The sequence below is a fragment of the Myxine glutinosa genome, chromosome 14 (assembly GCF_964187855.1).
Source record: "Myxine glutinosa chromosome 14, kmMyxGlut1.1, whole genome shotgun sequence".
NCBI lineage: Eukaryota > Metazoa > Chordata > Myxini > Myxiniformes > Myxinidae > Myxine > Myxine glutinosa.
This window is the reverse complement of record NC_136274.1, coordinates 59,213,695-59,219,694: the sequence shown is the minus strand read 5'-3', so window position 1 is coordinate 59,219,694 and position 6,000 is coordinate 59,213,695. Positions and strand designations below refer to the sequence as shown.

General features: G+C 45.7%; 1 long non-coding RNA gene across 1 annotated transcript in view; it reads right to left on the bottom strand.

Annotated features, from left to right (window-relative positions):
- Positions 1–219: 219 nt before the first annotated feature.
- The window catches only part of LOC137439815 (uncharacterized), a 28,370-nt gene continuing 22,589 nt past the window's right edge, over positions 220–6,000 (bottom strand). The window contains exon 2 of the long non-coding RNA XR_013621417.1: positions 220–388. This is a non-coding gene — a long non-coding RNA (uncharacterized LOC137439815). The remainder of the gene's footprint in view (positions 389–6,000) is intronic.

Sequence of the window (6,000 nt, the reverse complement as noted above, 5' to 3'; positions counted from 1 at the left end):
TCTGTTGGAGACCGGCCATAGTGGCCAGGGAATCTTGCTTGCGGACCTCGGTAAGGTGGCACCTATGCCAAACAGGTGGACCACCCTTAGTTGGCCCCTGAGGCCCTAAATAAAAATGGACACAAGTTGTGCTTTTTTTTATGTCCAAATAGGCCGCATGAAGCCAGAAGATGTCGGGAAGAACATTGGCCCAGCAGAGAAAGAGAAGACCACCACCAGTTGTTTTGTTGTGTTTATTATGAACCATGGTGACTGCGCACCGAGTGGTGTTTTTGGTGCTTTGTGGTGCTTTTGGTGCTTTTGGGTGCTTTGGTGGTATTGGTACTGGTGCATCGATGCAATGCGTGCTGTCTCCTCCCTCCCAACAGGAATTTCTTTCTCTTGTTCCCTAAAAAGAAAAAAGAAAAAAAACACAGGTCCTGGGTTGCGTTGTAAATAAGAAATCACGTCATTGTAAATAATGCTCCCCACCGTAAATGTATAGTTTGAGAATAATTCCGTAATTCGGTTAGCTGTGGGCTTGAGTCTGTTAGACAGGATGCAATGCAATAGGGGGACATACTTATTTGTGTTTTAAGATTGTCACACTCAGGGTCAGGTTAATTGTAGAGGGAATTACACCTACGTGTCACACTAAGTTAAAGTTTAATAGGCCCGAGGACGGGCCTGAAGAAAGGAGGGTGCAGTGTAACGAATGTGGAAACGTTACAATGTGAACGTTACAAAAGTACGGTAACACCCTGTTAATGTAAATAATGGTCGCAGTCGGCGTCCTAGTTAATTCCATGAAACTTACACGCAGGTCACGATATATCTTTTAAATAGTGTATTTCCTTATTCCATGTAGGCTAAATATGTGTTTCCCACTAGATTGACTTTGCATTGTATCAAACAAAATAAGCGTAGGCCCTTCCAATTTCCCCAAAACCTCCCTTCCAATTGCCTTCCGCATTTTGGGCGGTTTTCTTCAAACCACCATTGGCCACGAGGTAGGTTTGGGGAAGAAAGGCGTGTCTCCACCTCGTCATAAGAGGGAAGGAGTGAACCAGTCCTAACAGCCAATCAACACCGCGGTGAGCGACCCGGTAGGCGTGCCCTCGGAGCCGGCGGCTTGATTTCGCCCGAGGTGATAAAAGCGACTGTAAGGGACTGCTTTATGAGATGACCCTGGGAGATGAGCAAAGAGGCTGCACCAAGAGAAGCGGTGAGATGCGAAACGCTCCAAGCCAAAGAGGAGAGGTACTCGGCAAGGAAACCAGCTTTGGAGAGACACGCTGAAAGGAGGGAGACGGCTCCACCCCAAGAAGAGGAGCAGGTGTGCCGAACCAGCGCGTGACGTCTACCGCAGCGGATACACGACGGAGGGTTTCCCGCCAAAACCGCGAGGAATTGTGAGCTGCGGCCTCCCGACTTTGCCTCCCTCTCAAGCAATCCATCTCAAGCCCTACCTGCCTGCAATATCCCCTGTGTAAGTGTGAACGTCCTGTCCTACTCGTTGTCTTGGGGCTAAGTAAAAATGAATAGTGTAAGTTAACGATTCGCTGTGTTACTGCTTCTTCCATCCATTGCTTGTGTGTGTATAATAAAATCTGTTCTTCCTCCATATTCTTCTTCTTCTTCTTTTTCCTTCTCTTTCGGTCGCTTTAGAGATTTCCCGATTGAATATCTGTGGGGCGATCTGGTCAACGTCGGGTGGAATCGGGTTTTAATCGGGGAGTAACTGTTCGGACGCGGTTAAATACACCACCGCTCGGTCAATATAACATCTAAAACCCGCGTCTGTAACAATATATATATACAGACTTGGCATTTAATATGGAATATTTCTTTTTTCTTGACTTGGGTTTACTTTCTGAACTCAGTATATCAATCTGGTGAGTTTCTTTTACCCTTCGGTGATGTCTTTGTTGAAAAAACCATGTCACTGATTGTCTTTCGCAGCACGAAGTCAATAACAGGATTATATCACAGGTGGCGTGACAAAATGTAAGGACAGGTACATTTGACGATTGGCTTCACAATCCGGTATATAAGGGTTGTTGCATTCTGATTTAGTGGAAAACAACTGCTGCACGTCTACAAAAGTTATTGCCGCTTCCTCTGGAGATGGTCCGTCAACTTGACAATGCTGTTCGTCATGGAGTGGTGGCTTTACGAAATTCTGGCATGAAACAGCGTGCTATTGCTCGGCAGTATGACATCACTCAAGGTCAGGTGTCAAAGATCCTGAAACGAAATGCTCAAAGGGGTGTCGCTACTCCAATACCGAGGCCAGGACGTCCAAGCAGAACCACAAGGAGAGATGATCGCCAGCTGTACCGGTTAGTCTGCAATGGCCGTACCAAGTCAGCTAATCGGCTTAGGGCTGAGTGGCAGCAACTGACAAATGTGCCTGTATCCAGAAGGCTAGTCAACCAACGACTGGTTCAAGCAGGCTATCGTGCCAGGCATCCCCTGAGAAAGCCACGCTTGACCAGACAACACAGCCAGCGCCGATTGCAGTGGGCCAGAGAGCACCGTCAATGGCAGCCAGGACACTGGAATCACGTGACCTTCAGTGACAAGTCTTGATTTCTGGTCTATCGTCAAGATGGCCGCGTCTGAGTGCGCAGACAAGTGCATGAAGCCCACAACGAAGATTGTGTAGTGCCAAGAGTCCAAGCTGGAGGTGGTGGGGTGACCGTTTGGGCTGCTTTTCATGCAGGGGGCAGAACTGACCTGGTTGTTCTGAATGGAAACCTGAACCAGTTCAAGTACAGGGTCATTCTGGAAGAAAAATTGCTTCCATTTGCTCGTGCAGTCTTTCGAGGAAACTTTGTCTTCCAAGATGACAATGCACGGCCTCATCATGCTCGCATGATCCAACACTTTCTTGCTGACCGTGGTGTAGAGCATATGGAGTGGCCTGCCATGTCCCCGGATATGAATCCGATAGAGAACTTGTGGGCAGAATTAACGCGTCAAATCAACAACTTGGACCTGCAGCCAACCTCTGTGCATGAATTGCAGCAGACTATTGTCACTGCATGGCAAGCGATTCCTGTCCAAACCTTGGCAAATCTCGTGAACAGCATGCCTCGATGTGTACGTGCTCTCCTGAATGCTCGTGGGGGTTACACGAAGTACTGAACTGTAATTTTACTGTCCGTAATCCCAGTCATAATTTAGCTTTTGTTTTTGTTGAAATTTTTTTTGGCTAATGTGCAAAATAAAGAGATACTTCTGGAAAACGTACAGAAGTTTAACACAGTACTGTCCGTGAATTGAGTTCGATATCAGTTTACATCACTTTCAAAGATCAATTTATTTGCTTCGAAATGTCATATGTGGTTTTTGTTTCTTTTAAAGGTCACATTAACAAAATCTAGAATAATTTCAACATAATTCCAATGAACTTTTGGTTCTAAGTCATCTTGAAAAGTAAGTTCACCCCCACAAAAAAATATTCCATATTAAATGCCAAGTCTGTATGTATATATACATATATATATATATGGCATTAAATGCCATATATATATATATATATATATATGTATATATATATATATATATATATATATATATATATATATATATATATATATATATATATATATATATACACATCATTACATATATATATATATATATGTGTATATATATATATATATATATATATATATATATATATATATATATATATATATATATATTGTTGCGGACCTCTCGAGCCCGTCGACATACAGAGGGGGGTTAAACCCTTTTCCCCCTTCGAGCGTTGAGTCCACGAGGCCGAGCCGCCACTCCCGTAGCGAGCGTGCGGAAGGGTATTGGGTCGAATCCCCACGTACCTTCGGTACACACGCCGCCACGAGAACGTGGACTGGACCTCGCACAAGCCACGCTAATCGGATATGCCAAGCGGTTTGCGTGTCACGTGACTCGTGCCGTTAATTCCTATTGAACCTGATTGAGCGGTTTTATTCCTGCGATGCTAGGCCAATGGTGTGAAATGACGTGCACGGTCAAATGGAAGGAAGAACAAAGGTTTATTTACAATTTATACAGTGATCAGGGTAAAGAGAAGAGACACAGAGCAGATACTTAGTCAATCTTACTTAGTCCCCGGACAAGGGCCCACTCACTCACGCAGAGGAAATGAGGAAGGATTAGTATGCGCACCAAGCGCGTCCTGGTGCCGTTCGCTCCGGACAGCTCGCCGGGCGTGGCCTTCGAAGTGTTCGCGGCACGTGTGCGGGGAGCTCAGGCAGGGAGATCGTGCGTCTGTGGCCCCGGGAGGGATCGTCCTCACAAGCGCGATTAACAAGCCGCAGAGCGCAGGGCACAGGGAGAGTTCGTGCACAGAGAAAGCTGGGGGCAGAGAGCGTTCGTTCACAGACCTCTTGGACAGAAACTCTGACTGGGGCTCTGACTCTCCGACACTATGACTTCTTACTCTCACTCTCACTTTGACTCTCAACCACACCTCTCACTCTCTCTCGATCTCTGTCGACGACTGGGGCACTCTTACTCTGACTGGGTCACTCGGCAACTGAGACTCACTCCGACTTCGACGCTCTCTGGGACTCCGACTGGCTGGGGCGGGGGGCCCGTGGCAGGGTTTTATAGCCCCACCCCAGAGTCTTACCCGAATGTTCCAAGCCCCTCCTCTGGCTGCTGTTGTTAGCCACTCCCCTTGAGCTCTGATTGGCTGCTCGCCGCATACCGGGTACTCCCCCTGCAGCTCCTCCCTTGGGCCTTCCAGACTTGTTCCAGGCCTAGCACATGGCATTCTAGCCCAATCGATGCCTACACTTACTGGCCTGCTCAACGCATACTAACACAGGAAAGGAGACTATGCTTAACATTTACTAAGAAATAACTGAACTAAGCGAGGCTACTAGTAAGGGAAACATATGAAAATCTGTTAACTAAATTGTTACCAAAAAATGTCTTCACCAATATGTTTGTAAAGGTGTGTAATAACATGTGTTAAAATGTTGAAGGTCAACTCCCGTGGGAAACCCAGAAAAAAAGCTGTTGAATTCGGGTACCGAAAAATTATTTTCGAGAATTTTTATTTTTTTAATCGGCCCTTAAGTAACTTATGTGGGGTCAAATAAGGGTTTTTCATGATTCTGAGTTGATTGTTAACATTTATATTTCACCACAGACACTCCTTTGTGGAAAAATAATTTCTAAATATATCTCATTTTCTACTTTACAGGACATGGAGTCTAGCAATATGGATGAAGACGTTACTCCACCTGTGCTCAATTGCTTCATCTGTGCACGCTCGGATACACCAGCTGAAAGGCTCATACAGGCAACTCCAAAGGGATACTCAACTTTATTGAAACAAGCAGAAACTGTCGAAAATGTTACTGTTGTGGAACGTATGAAGGAGGCTCAAAAGGAAGGAAAACTGAGGTACCCCCAGAAGTGTAAGAATGATCTGTACAACAACTTTGTTGCAACCACCAAGAAGTCAGCTCAAGCATCAAAGGCAGAGAAAGAGTCATCAAAGTTGAAGAGAAGACGCACTACTTGTGAGTTCAGTTCATCAACTGGCTGCAGTTCTAGAAGATCACAGTCAGTTGACCTCCTGTATAAGGATGTATGCATTCTTTGCAACCAACCAGCCCAGCTCTACAAAAATAATCCAGCACAAGCTAGAAAGAAATACAGAGTGCCAGATAATTTGACTGCAGATACACTGAAGGCAAGCTTGCTGAAGACAGCACGGAGTCGCGGGGATGACTGGGGCACTGAAGTCACGAGACGCCTGGAAGGGATCAACGACTTGGTAGCAGAAGAAACACTGTACCATTTGCGATGCAAACTTATGTTTGCGAGAGGTGACAGTTTGTCCAAGACTGATGAGGAAGGAAAAAGGAAGAGAGGACAGAGGAGTATTGATGAGGAGCGAGAGGCAGTTTTTATTGAATTCTGCGAATGGTTAGACTCAGAATTAGAGCATGGGGTAATGAACATGGACCAAGTCCATGAAAAGCTGCAGGA